This window comes from Raphanus sativus, chromosome 4 (genome assembly GCF_000801105.2).
Source record: "Raphanus sativus cultivar WK10039 chromosome 4, ASM80110v3, whole genome shotgun sequence".
NCBI lineage: Eukaryota > Viridiplantae > Streptophyta > Magnoliopsida > Brassicales > Brassicaceae > Raphanus > Raphanus sativus.
The window spans coordinates 18,425,596-18,438,653 of record NC_079514.1 but is presented as its reverse complement, the minus strand read 5'-3'; the positions used below and the strand labels follow the sequence as shown (position 1 = coordinate 18,438,653).

At 30.5% G+C, this 13,058-nt stretch overlaps 1 long non-coding RNA gene across 10 annotated transcripts; it reads left to right on the top strand.

Moving 5' to 3' along the window:
• Positions 1-923: 923 nt before the first annotated feature.
• Positions 924-2,656, top strand: LOC108851482 (uncharacterized). Of its 10 annotated transcripts, none has more exons than XR_008944522.1 (7): positions 924-1,051; positions 1,118-1,222; positions 1,411-1,473; positions 1,553-1,658; positions 1,753-2,187; positions 2,279-2,383; positions 2,453-2,656. It is a non-coding gene; the product is annotated as an uncharacterized LOC108851482 (long non-coding RNA). The 10 variants fall into 10 exon arrangements; XR_008944523.1 differs by having other exon boundaries at positions 1,411-1,485; XR_008944524.1 differs by having other exon boundaries at positions 1,118-1,282.
• The last annotated feature ends 10,402 nt before the right edge of the window (positions 2,657-13,058 follow it).

Below are 13,058 nucleotides of genomic sequence, written 5' to 3'. Positions count from 1 at the left end.
AAAACAAGACACTTGATTTAGTTTATTGTCGGCAGAGAGAAATAGGTGTGTAGGCTTGGGCCTTTAACAAATCAATTTTCACTATTAAAACTCAATTAAGTTGAAAACAAAATTACAAACCCAATAAAATTCAGACCCATTTACAATAATCCTATTTAAATGGAATTAGTAAAAAAATAAATACTGGTTTAAGTAGTTAATGTCTATTTATTTTAAAAATTCTAAAATTGCATATGATACATTTTTATTGAATTTTCATAAATTTAAAATATCATGAGCTTTAGGTAACGGGTAATTTAGCTGGTTTGAATTTTGAAATAGGATAATTCATATAATTTTTAATATTTTGAATAAAAATATTAAGATAATTGTTTCTGTAATTTGATTTATAAAGAGAATTTTAAAGATTTTTAGGTTTTTTATAAATTAAATACAGGATATGCTCAGTTATTTATGAAATATGTTAGAAATCATTTACTGTTAATGTAGCCATCCATGATAGATTTTTTTAAAATTATATTTCACTCTCATTTATTCTATTAAAATAGACAAACCTGGTCTTAACAAAAACAGATTAAGACAATAGTTCTTATGCAAGTCAAATACATATTGATAGATTACGGTTTTTATTTATGGCCATTTTACCATATCCGTTTCATAATATCTTAATGTCACTATATCGGTTCAACTCCCGGTCTCACTAGGATATCCAAAAGTCAATGAAAATATTGTATAAGACTGAAATAATAATAAAGATACACTTTGAAATACTATAGATATCTAATAATAAATTAAATTCATTTAATGATTGGTTTTATACAAAAAAATACCCGCGCTTCTTAAGCGCGGGTCAAAATCTAGTATTCTATTAAAACAGCAGTGTACCCTATTGATATATGTTGTGTCCACTCTTTTTATTTTATATATGTAATTATTTTGAGATTTGTCTGCTGTGAACTACTCTTAACTGTTAATCCCCACCACCACGCAAAACGCATCCGCCATCATAACGCTCGCAGCGGTAGTATGTTCCTGGAGAGTCTGCAAAAGGGTATGATTTTGGAATGCCTTTTATCGAAATTTGGTAGGTCTTGATCAATTTTTGTTTGGATTAAAGGTTACCAGTTGTTTTTTGGGTGGGAGATCGAGTAAAATTAGTTTTGATTGTCACTGCACTCTGAAGAAACGAACGTATACGGAATCGACAAGGTTTTCCCGAAAGGTTATTGTCGTTAGTGATGCTATCAGAGCTTTGATAAAATGATTTTTCTGATTTTGAGTGGTAAGTTTAAGGATCAGAGATTAGGGTTGAGAGCACCTAAACTAACAACCAAGAAGCTATCACATGTTTGTTCTTTTCTTCAATCTGATTGTTAATTGGATAAATGATGATATGGTTTGTTCCTACAGTTTCTCTTCAGATGGAAGAATCAAAGAAGAACCCAATAGTATCTATTAAATATACATCTCTAGGTTCAACTCTGGGTATGACCATGCTTACAAGTTACATCAGGAGTCATGACAATCTTCTTCATTATATGTTTTCCTGCAGCAAACGATGCTTATATGGGTCACCAGTAGGTTAAAGCAATGAAAGGGCTACATAAGTTTGGTATACACGGCGGGTTACATCATCCATCATACGTAACCGGCCAAAGGTATACTATATATTTTGTTCATGGGAGATGATTTCAATTTCTAATTTATTTTTTTTCTTATTTTGTTTCTATTTTTCCATCTATTGATTATCAGAATTATTTTTCAAAACCTTCGTTTCCATTGGAGACGGAGACGATAGTGGAAGTGAAAATTCTTCTGAGTAGCCATCTGCGAGCTCATCTGCTTCTTCTTGGGAGGATATATGGAGACCAGAACAGCTCCTATCACTAGGTCATCCATTTGCAAGTCCTGCACCAGCCTATAATCCTCAATAAAAAACTCAGAAGAATCTTCAGAGCAAGTATTCACTGATTGGTGATAACTAACACTCCATCGATGAGGTTTGAATTGCACAAACTTCTTTTGTCTTAGTTTGTGTGAGTTTATGTCTATTGGCGTTTGTTTGATTTTCTCCTTTCTTGGCAACTTACTTCTGCTCTTTCACATGCTGGTTTGGAGTCCCCGAATCTGATTGTTGGTATTGATGTCACCAAGAGCAACGAGTGGACATGTAACAGGGTTAGACAAGTTATGATCTTTATGTATAGCCAACCTTTAAGTCTAGATTTAAAAAGTAAATACTGCTCTGATTTGAAAGCTGACTGGTGATTTGATTTAGGGGCGAGATCATTTGGTAGGAATAGCCTGCATTACATTGGAACAACTCCAAACACTTATCAGCAAGCTATTTCCATCACTGGAAAGACTTTATCAGTTTAAGATGGTAATAACTTCAAAGATCTGGTCTTTTATCATTTAACTGCTAAGTTTGTTGTTTGGTCTGTGGTTACAGAAAGATTAGTTACTTTGGTTTGGACTTCACAGCCACAACACATGATCAAGAGGTCTTTAGTTTCAATTCCAATAATATGTATTTTTTTACGGGTTTGAAGAAGTTCTTATGTGTTACAGAAAGAGCCTCATAGTGTTCGATAATCTAAATACAACACTCTCATATTGATTTATTTACTGGAGATAGTTATATTGGAAACCAACAGAGATCTTAAGAGAAAGGTAGTGCCATCAAGATCAACATCACATAATGTTATTAACGGGTTCTTCCCTTGATGGATGGTCAAAAAAAGACATAGCAATCTATACATATGTGTGTTCTATAGATTATCATGGTTGTGCCATTTGGTTTTCCAAGAGAATAATAGTTCATGGTTGCAAAACACTGATATATAATTAAGGTTGTAAAGTCACACGCAACACTCTTTCTTTTTGCTCCTAAAATATGTAAATATTTCTGAACATTTTGAAATACAAAATTTTGTGGGATCATTTTTTATTATTTTAAATTATCATAGAAACGTAGTTGGATTATGGTTAAATTCTCTGGATTGTAATTAAACAGTGAAGCAAGTAGTTCTCTGCATTTTTATATCTATCAAGGTATTGTTGATTTTTAAGATGTGTTTGTACATATTTACGCATGTAGTGAATTAAATTCCAAGTAGTTGTCTTCTAAAACTTACTATTACAGCATAGCATTGAAATCAGTTGGAAAACAAACTATATTCTAACAATTTATACTTCCAGATGCATACTATCGCCATAAACAACATTTGCTTTGAAAAGATAGTTTAGATAGTTTAACGGAGATAACTACATAAGAAGAAAACGATACATGCACTGATCAATGGCTTCAGAAATTACAACAATGGAACATATCTATGCTTTCTATCCATATTTTTCATTTCTGCTATCTATGCTTTCTAGCCATATTTTTCATTTATGCTGCATTGATCATTGGTTTCGCACAAATATAAACTGTAAGTCATCTACGATTCAGCATTATTATAATCTTAGGAGGTTTCTTATGTTGCATCAGTTTTATTTACATACTGTTTTTCATTTTCGTTTTAATTTTCAAACAAAACATATAAATATTTTTTCTCATTTCCTAATATGTTCCATTGTCAAGATGAGTTTCTTACCAAAAATAAATTAAGAAGAATATATAAAAAAAACTTCATACAAACGCTTAAATTAATATTAGTCTAAAAATAAAATTTCAAATGTCATTCCTTTTATATACTAAACGAATGGTACTTAACAGTATAAATATGTTTTCTAAATAAATCATCAACTTTATTTTATATTTAATTTCTAACTAAATTAATTTTGTTACAACTATGAGTTTTTTATTCTACTTTTATTGAAGCGATTAGTGACAACCACTTATGATATTCCACTATGAACTAAGCAACTTCAAAACAAAGTAATACATTACGGTCGTTAACCACTATCAAATGTGTCAGGAAAATATCAATTTTATATTTTTGAACATATTTTCTTTACTAAAACCATAAAATGATTTGTAAATTCATGTAAGAATAAAAGATATGAACCCGGCGCGTAGCGCCGGAATACCACTAGTAGTATATAAATTTAACATTATGATGCTGATTCAAGCTGAAAAACATGAATATTTATATAATCTTAGTCTATGATATCCACATAGGTGTTTACATTATGATTCTCAAAAGAATGAGCTATCTCATCTGGTCTTAGCTTATTAGAAGTGGATGAGTTCTTCCTCTTGTTTTTTTTCTTCCTCTTTCTGACTGTCTCTATTTCTTTTCTGGTTTACAAGTTGATGGAGGCATGCTATCAAGATGTCTTGGTCCCAGAAGCTAACATATAACTGTGGACAGTTTTTCCTATAAACCTTTTAACTTTTATGTGTATGTGACTCCTGCTGTTTAGAAAATTTCAAAGAGAAGATTGACTTTAGTGTTAACGCCAGTAGTGGACATGCTCCATGATATTTCAGGGTTGTGTTTATTTTTTATATCTTATATCTTTCTTAATACATTCATGTATTACATGAAGAAATGCGGAACTCAGGGAAGTCAAGGTTTGCATATGAAGAAGATGTTTTGAAGTGGTCAAACACAGATTTTAGCTTTTCTTATACGATATGAACTCTATAGACCGCATAGGCCTTCGCCTCTCATCCGCGATGAACGAAGGATATATTTTTAGTTATCAAAAAGCTTTTTTGTCCTTTTCGTATAATTGTGAAAATATATTTTAATAGTGATTGTGTTTAATTTTTATAAAATATATATACATCTTAATATTATCTGATTTTTTAGAATGTTAAATATATTAATTATTGAACATGTGAAGAGTAAATTAGTAAAAATTGAATTTTTTTATTATATCCCATATAATTCTCTAACTTATAATACATTTTTAAAATTCGAAATCATAGTTTAAAAATTATATACAGTATTTGAAATTCTATTAAAATTTATGTGAAGTAAGTTTAATGCTATTTTATTTATCTAAAATAAGGAATCAGGTTATTGAGATGATTTTGTAGATTTCTATTTAAAGATTAAAAATTAAATATATAAGATTTTACAGCTTTATAGTTAATAAGATATCTTGTGATATATTTTTTGTTAAGATTCAAATTTTTGAAATGTATATTAATTGAAATATTTACTACATTAATCAAAAATACTGATGGCCGTATACATATAAATTATTAATTAGCATACTGCTATATTTAGAACATTGAGATTTTCATAAAACAATATGTCATTATAACTTTCATCTGTGCTTAATGAAGAATAAGTCCTATTTTAATCAAAAAGAAATCCAAAATTTCCGGATTTTAATCTAATTTAATCAAAAAAAATCAAATCAGAACTGAATGAAATCTGAAATTATTCCGATGTTAGCCGGTTTTAACTTTGTTAATTAAACCGAAAACCAAGAATAAACTGAACCGGAACTAAAATGACTTTTCTAAATATACGAACGGATCCTAAACTTCTAGAATCGAACCAAAAACCAATAGCCTAATGTGCAGAACTAATCTGAATAAATTAATAAACATTTGACAAAAACAATATCCGCGTACAGTGTGGATTCATATCTAGTTAGAAGTACAAAAGTAGATGAATAGTGACTTGCTTGTTTTCCTGCAGTGCATTTCTTTTGAAAACATTCGGTCTATTTATATCACTAGAGTGTACATATATTTCGGTCCCACAAGTTAAACAAGTTTAAACTAAGTAGTGAGAAAATATATATTATTGTTTTATTATATTGTATTAAAAAAACAAAAACACAGAAAATGTCATGTAATAATTGCAAGGTCAATGAATAAGAATTTCCAATATCAAAAAAAGTTAACGTACCGCCGTCATACCGCGTGAACGCGCACTTGCATAAAAGATCCAGGACGTTATAACATTATTTTATAATATAACAAAATAGAAATAATATATTTAACATTACGATTAAAATTTATCAAGATATAGTGATTGTCATATAAAAATAGAGTATACATCAACATATTTTTATGTTTTATAACTTTTAGTTATGGTTTAATGTGTAATACTCATTAAAATTATCCGATAATTTTATTTAAAGAATGAATAAATTATTATTTACAATTAATTAATATTATATACTACTATCTAAATTATTTTACTAATATGAAACTCAAAAAAAAAATTACATTTTTGTTATATTATATGTTATGTACAATAACTTGTATGAAAATTTTATCTTTATATATTTAATTATTAATTAATTAAAATGTAGCATTTTCTACAAAAAAAACGAGAACTTGTTTTTTATTAAAAACCAAAAAAAATTGGTTTTTCTTTTTTATATGTGTTTTTGGTTGACTATAATCATTTACATGTCTTTTATATTATTATTTTTTACATAAAAGAATACAATTATTTAATTAAATATTAGACTTATATTTTGGGGAAATTTCATAACTACACTTCATGTAGTACCACAATTCAAGTTTACCACCACTTTAGGGACATTTTCATAAATACATTTTTCAGTAGTGTGAAAAAAACTAAATTAACCCTACCCTATCTCTAACATATCACCTCTCTCCGTCGCTACCTTCTTCTCTCTGTCGAGACCATCGTTTCTCTCCTCCGGATCTGTCGTCGTCATCGTCGTCGTCGTCATCGAAAGTCATCGTCGTCATCGAAAGTCATCGTCGTCATCGAAAGTCATCGTCGTCGTCGTTATCGAATCGTCGTAGTTGACGTCATCGAAAGTCGTCATCATCGTTCCGTTTAGATCTCTGACGAGCTAACACATGGATTCTCTCTCTCACGCAATCGTCATCTCGTCCCTCTCTCACACACCGTGGATCAGATGTCAAATCCTTCTCCTGTTCAAGTTTCCCAGCTGGTATGCGTATATCTCCTTTTGATTTTGTGTATTTCTGAACGAAATCTGAAACAACAAACGTTAGTAAACATTTGCTTTTATCCAAAAGGCAAACAAGATTGATTTGGAGTTCAAGTTGAGATTAAGATTTTGGAATAGCTAACACTGCACTTTTTACAGAATTATAATCCCTTAAAAATCTGAATTTCTTGATATTGTTAAAAGTACAATTCGATGATTTATAAGTCTTTATAAATAAGAACGATTTAGCAATAGAGGAGTAGTGTATATTACTTCTAGTGTTGAGATGTAGTGTCTATTACTTGCAGTGTTGAGATTAAGATTTTGGAATAGCGAACACTGCATTTTTTACAGAATTATAATCCCTTATAAATCTTGATTTCTGGATATTGTTAAAAGTACAACTCGACAATTAATAAGTCTTTATAAAGAAGAACGATTTAGCAATAGAGGAGTACTTCTAGTGTTGAGATGTAGTGTATATTACTTGCAGTGTTGAGATTAAGATTTTGGAATAGCGAACACTGCATTTTTTACAGAATTATAATCCCTTATAAATCTGGATTTCTGGATATTGTATAAAAGTACAACTCGACGATTTATAAGTCTTTATAAAGAAGAACGATTTAGCAATAGAGTAGCAGTGTCTATTACTTCTAGTGTTGAGATGTAGTGTCTATTACTTGCAGTGTTGAGATGTTTATGTTTAAACCATTACTAAAAATATTAACAAACATAGTATTAAGGTTTGGGATTATGAAAGCACGAACATTGTTGTAATGATCTCACATCTTTTATATTGTTTATAGATCAATTTTAATTAGTATTTGAAGTTTGAAGATTGAAAATTTAGAAGAGATTGAAGGAGTTGTGGAAGTCGGAGCTCGCCGTATCTTCAGAAGCAAACAAGTGTTGATTGACGTGTTCCAAGCAAGGCTTATCTCCTTGACGTGTTTCTCATCTCACCGCTTTCATTAGGTTTTTATTTTCTTATGTTGACCTTTGTTCTGTTGCCCAAAAAAATGTTGACATGTGCCAATTTATGTTTTTATGCCAATAAGAGTTTATAAAATCATTTATAAGACTTTATAAATCGTTTATAAGAATTTACAAATAATTTATAAGATATTATAAATCCACATATAACTTATATGATATCAGGGTTTATAAAAATATTATTAGAGTTTAACAATCTTCATAATATAATTTATAAGAGTTAACGAATCATTTAGAAGAATTTACAAATCCTTACAAAAAGTTATAAGTAAATCTTTCCAAAGATATTTATAAGTGTTTATAATTTCTTATAAATCTTTGTAAATTATTTATAATTATTTATGAATCATTGATAAGAAATAAAAAAAATATTTATAATGATTTATAAAACCATTTACAAGAGTCTGAAGCGGTGGAGCCTTGCTTGCTGTCCGCATGTGCTATAGAATCTACCACGTATCATCATCTCTTTACAAAGCCTGCACGTGTTCTTTAGTTTTATAAAAATATTTAAAGTTATTTATAAGGATTTATAAAATCATTTATAAAGATTTGAAGAAACCCTTATATAATTATCTATGAGTATATAAATTCATTAATCATAGTTTATAAAGGTCTATAGAACAATTTATAATGATTTATAAACGTTTATAAACTGATTTATAATGGCTTACAAGTTAATTTTTCTAAAGTCTCTCCAAAAGACAATCAACACAAAAAGACAAATCTGGTGAACTTGAGAATTCTTGTGAGGAATGTTAGGCAGAATGAGTATAAGAAACTCAAAAATGATTTATAAACGTTTATAAACTGATTTATAATGGCTTACAAGTTAATTTTTCTAAAGTCCCTCCAAAAGACAATCAACACAAAAGGCAAATCTGGTGAAAGAGTCACGTCCTTCAACAAGAGATATATTTCCTCAATCCTCTATGTAGACTGTACAGAGACCATGCTTGTGATCAGAATCAAACAAACTCATTTCAAGGTTTAGTTTTATAAATATTACTACTTACTTTAACTCTTGTGAGAAGAACCAAGATCACAAATGAAGGAAGTGGAATCAGAGGCTCGTCCTCCTTAAGAGCTCCATCTACAAATATAATCTGAGCCAACAAAAATGGTTAGTACAACAAAAAGGTATAGTATATACAACACAAAAATACTCAAAGTAGAAAAGATCAACAAGATATATCAAAAGACATAATATATAAGCATTATGTTCTTCATGGATAAATTTATAAGGTTTTATAAATTTGAAATTTCAAAACTTCATATAAAAAAACTTCTTCTCCATTCCTAGAAACTGATCGATATTGAGATTTCAGACATTATACTATAGATAAAGGAAGATAAACAATGTAGATTCAAACATCAAAACTTATAAAACCATAAGTCTTTCTATAATATGAAATTTATAAGGACTTATAAATATCAGAAAGTATAATTTCAACATCGAAACTTCTTCAACATCACATAAACAGATCATGTTTGAAAAAATTCAACCTAAATGTAATTTAACAGATATTTTTCAGAAAAGCAAATATAGAAGACAAAAAAAAGTCAAAATCGTCATGTCTTTTGCATTTTACTCAAGGCCTTGTGTTAATGTTCTTTCATTCCTCTTAAAATCATGTGGTCAAACAGTTGGTGTGCAACAAAGCCAGCAACTTCAAGTGACTTTTGAATCAACTCTTCCACATCTAAAATGATTATAAAAACATATAAATATGTGAACTTGAGAAGTCTTTTGAAGAATGCTAGGTAGAATGAGTATAAGAAACTTAAAAATGATTTATAAACGTTTATAAACTGATTTATAATGGCTTATAAGTTAATTTTTCTAAATTCCCTCCAAAAGACAATCAACACAAATGACATATCTGGTGAAAGAACCACGTCCTTCAACAAGAAATATATTTCATCAACCCTCTATGTAGACTGTACAGATACCATGCTTGTGATCAGAATCAAACAAATCCATTTCAATGTTTAGTTTTATAAATACTACTACGTACTTTAACTCTTGTGGATGGAGAATAGAATGTGAGAAAAACCAAGATCACAAATGAAGGAAGTGGAATCAGCAGCTTGTCCTCCCTAAGAGCTCCATTTACAAGTATAATAATATATTAAGAAGACAACTCTACAACATTTATAAAGCTCTATAAATATGTAATTCTTTGATCGTACAAACCATGTTGTTGTTCAGAGTCCCTCTTGCTTCTTCAAACAACTCACCAACCTCGTCGATCTTCAAAATCTGAATGCAAGCCAATCACATATTGTTCCTACGAATCAGCACTCACTTTTAAAAACAAAATATATCAAATCGTTAATGCATAAACACTATGTTCGTCATGGCTATATTTATAAGGTTTTATAAATTTGAGGATGAAAATTTTCTTCAGAAAAAAATTCCTTTTCTTTTCCCATAAACACATTGCACATTGATTCTGAGAAATCAAAATAAAATTAATGAAATAGTACAAAAATCTCATCTATTATCTTGTCACATTCGTTGACGTCGTGAGAGAGCTTGGTCAGTTCGTCGGATCTCGTCAAGTTTTTCAGTCGAAAGGCTCGCTGGAAAAGTCGTCAGAGAGCTCGTCAGAGAAATCATGAGCGTCGTCTAATCTCGCCGGAAATCGTCAACGTCGTCAGATCTCGCCGGGAACTCGTCATCATCGCCAAATCTCGCTGTAGCATCGTCGGATCTCGCCGAATCTTCTTCGCTGGATCTCACCGTACAACTCAGCGTCACAGGATCGTTTTGATATCGCCGGAATTAGTCACCGGAGAGAGTTGGCGTCGAACTTTTTCACCGGAGTATATGACGATGACGATGAGATTTCGAGAAGGGAAGAGAAGATAGTATGTTGTGTATATGGGGGTATAGTAGTCTTTCATCTCATTAAAATTTAATGGTAAAGTTGGTTAGTGTATTTTTGAAAAGTGGTATAAGAAAAATGGTATTTTTAGCAATTTCCCTTTTAGATGATAAAATAATATTATATAAATTAGTAATCCTTATGTTATTTTTTATACGCAGATATGTCTTCAAAACGTCGAGGAAGCTGAAATCCTTTAAAAAAAAAGAAGCTCAAATGTTCATAACGAGACAACATCAAGACGAATGGTGAGAAACACACAAAAAACATATAAGAGGTAGAAGTTTCTTATAATTTCTACTGATATAAAAGTTAATCCGGAGACATCGATGATTTATGTGTCAGATGAATGGGGAAAAATTCGTGAATCGATAATAATATTTCTGATTGTATTAACTAAAATAATATAATAAATTTAGCCAACATCTATACGATTTTTATACATTTTATTTTCAAAAGATGAAAAACTATAAGATCTTTTAAAAGACAACGCCACAGTTTTGGGATGTGATAGTTTGATGTTTTGTATTATACATGTTTATTGACAACTTAAATCATGCCAACTAAGACAACACATATTGAATGAATGAACGAATGGAGGATGATGACTTGCATGATTTTTTAGGCATTGATGATGTTGGTGACATAACGAAGAAGTATACCGTGTTAATCTCAATGATGATACATTCTTTAAAATGAGTTTACTTAAGATTCAACTGAGATTTCTTTCTGAAGAGGTGAGGAATGTGCCAGACGAGGGAAAAGTTCACAAGAAACTGGAAGACATGAGAGTATTTTGCATACGTATGGTAGAACTCAGAAACTACTGTTGGAAATAGTTGAAGAGGTGTTACAATATCTTAACTTATATATGCAGTTATCTTTTTCTTTTTGCATGATATCTTCCATTACTTATGAGGTTCTTAAAGAGAAATACTTGGGTTCACCCCTAAAGTGAACCTTTAGGTTCACCCGACCAATAGGATTTTGTTATTTCATATTCAGTATCTTTTAAAAAGGAAACAAAATATTGTGAAGTTTTATTATGTTTTTAAAATAAAAAATAAATAGAAAATAATTGTAATCGCAAAAACAAGATTTTATATTTCAAATACCGTAAAAAAACACTAAACTCAAATCCCTAAATCATAAATCCAAAATCATTACATAAATTCTAAGAGGGGTTTATTGAATTGAGCATTTGAAAGAATTCTGTTTTTTCTCCAAATCTTCTCTTATTGAACTTGGTATTTACAAAAGACCTTATAAATCCAAACTTATTGAATTGATCATTTAAATAAATTCTATAAAATCCACCCTTATTGGAAAAGTGGGATTTGATCAATAATATTTACCTGAATTTAGTTGGAATTATCAAAGAAATGATTTGTAGTTAAAATTCAACAGAGAAAAATTCCACCAAAATAACACCTAATGAGATGGTATTTCAAAAAGGGGATTCATCTTCTCGTCAAAACCTTCGTACCAAAATAGTGATCAAAACAAATTAAAAATTGGTTCATCTGTTCTAAATCTGTTTGTTCCCATTGGTGGTGCTGAATGAGGAGGGAGATTTATGACGTATATGCCACCTCTTTCTGTGACTTTGTCGGTTCCTCAGTCACCTAAGAAGTTCATATGCTAGATATCTCAGATCACGAGGCCTACTTTTACTGCTAAATAAACTTTGCCACAATATATTTTATTTTCCAGAGATATCACCATTGCAGAAACTTGTGAAAGACCTTCATAGATGCCAGTCCCTTAGAAGCAGCTGTCCCAACATCAAACAGATACCGCTGTCGCCAATAGTACAGGATCTAAGCCTGTCATACACAGAACAGTCTCTTTCTGATGCAGTAGCAGTTCTGAGCAAGATCTTTCCCCTGCTGCATTCTTTCTTTAACTTCTGCTTGCTTTACCGTTATAGATGAGCTTTCCTAAGCGAAATTCTTTTCCATGAACTCACAAAACATATCAGCCGGTTTCTTTAAGTCAAAATCAAGACTTGGAACGTGTAATGATACCTCCAGACCTCATGATTTCTACGAGTAATCAACACAAATCAGAAACTGCATATAACTTCTCAAACACAAACCCCATTAGCTTGGCATCTCCTTTAGAATTCACACACGCCATCTTGCTTTTAGTTTCTCAAAATGTCTTATTTTCATCCTTGCTGTCACTTTTGCATTCTCTATCTTTCAAAACTGATGCTCTCATGTATAAGATCAAACCAGGTTAATCTTGAATCTCCACCAAAGAAAGTTCAACTTGCTCACTTCATATTCACCAGAGACTTTTTAAGGCTTCAGCACGCTCTCT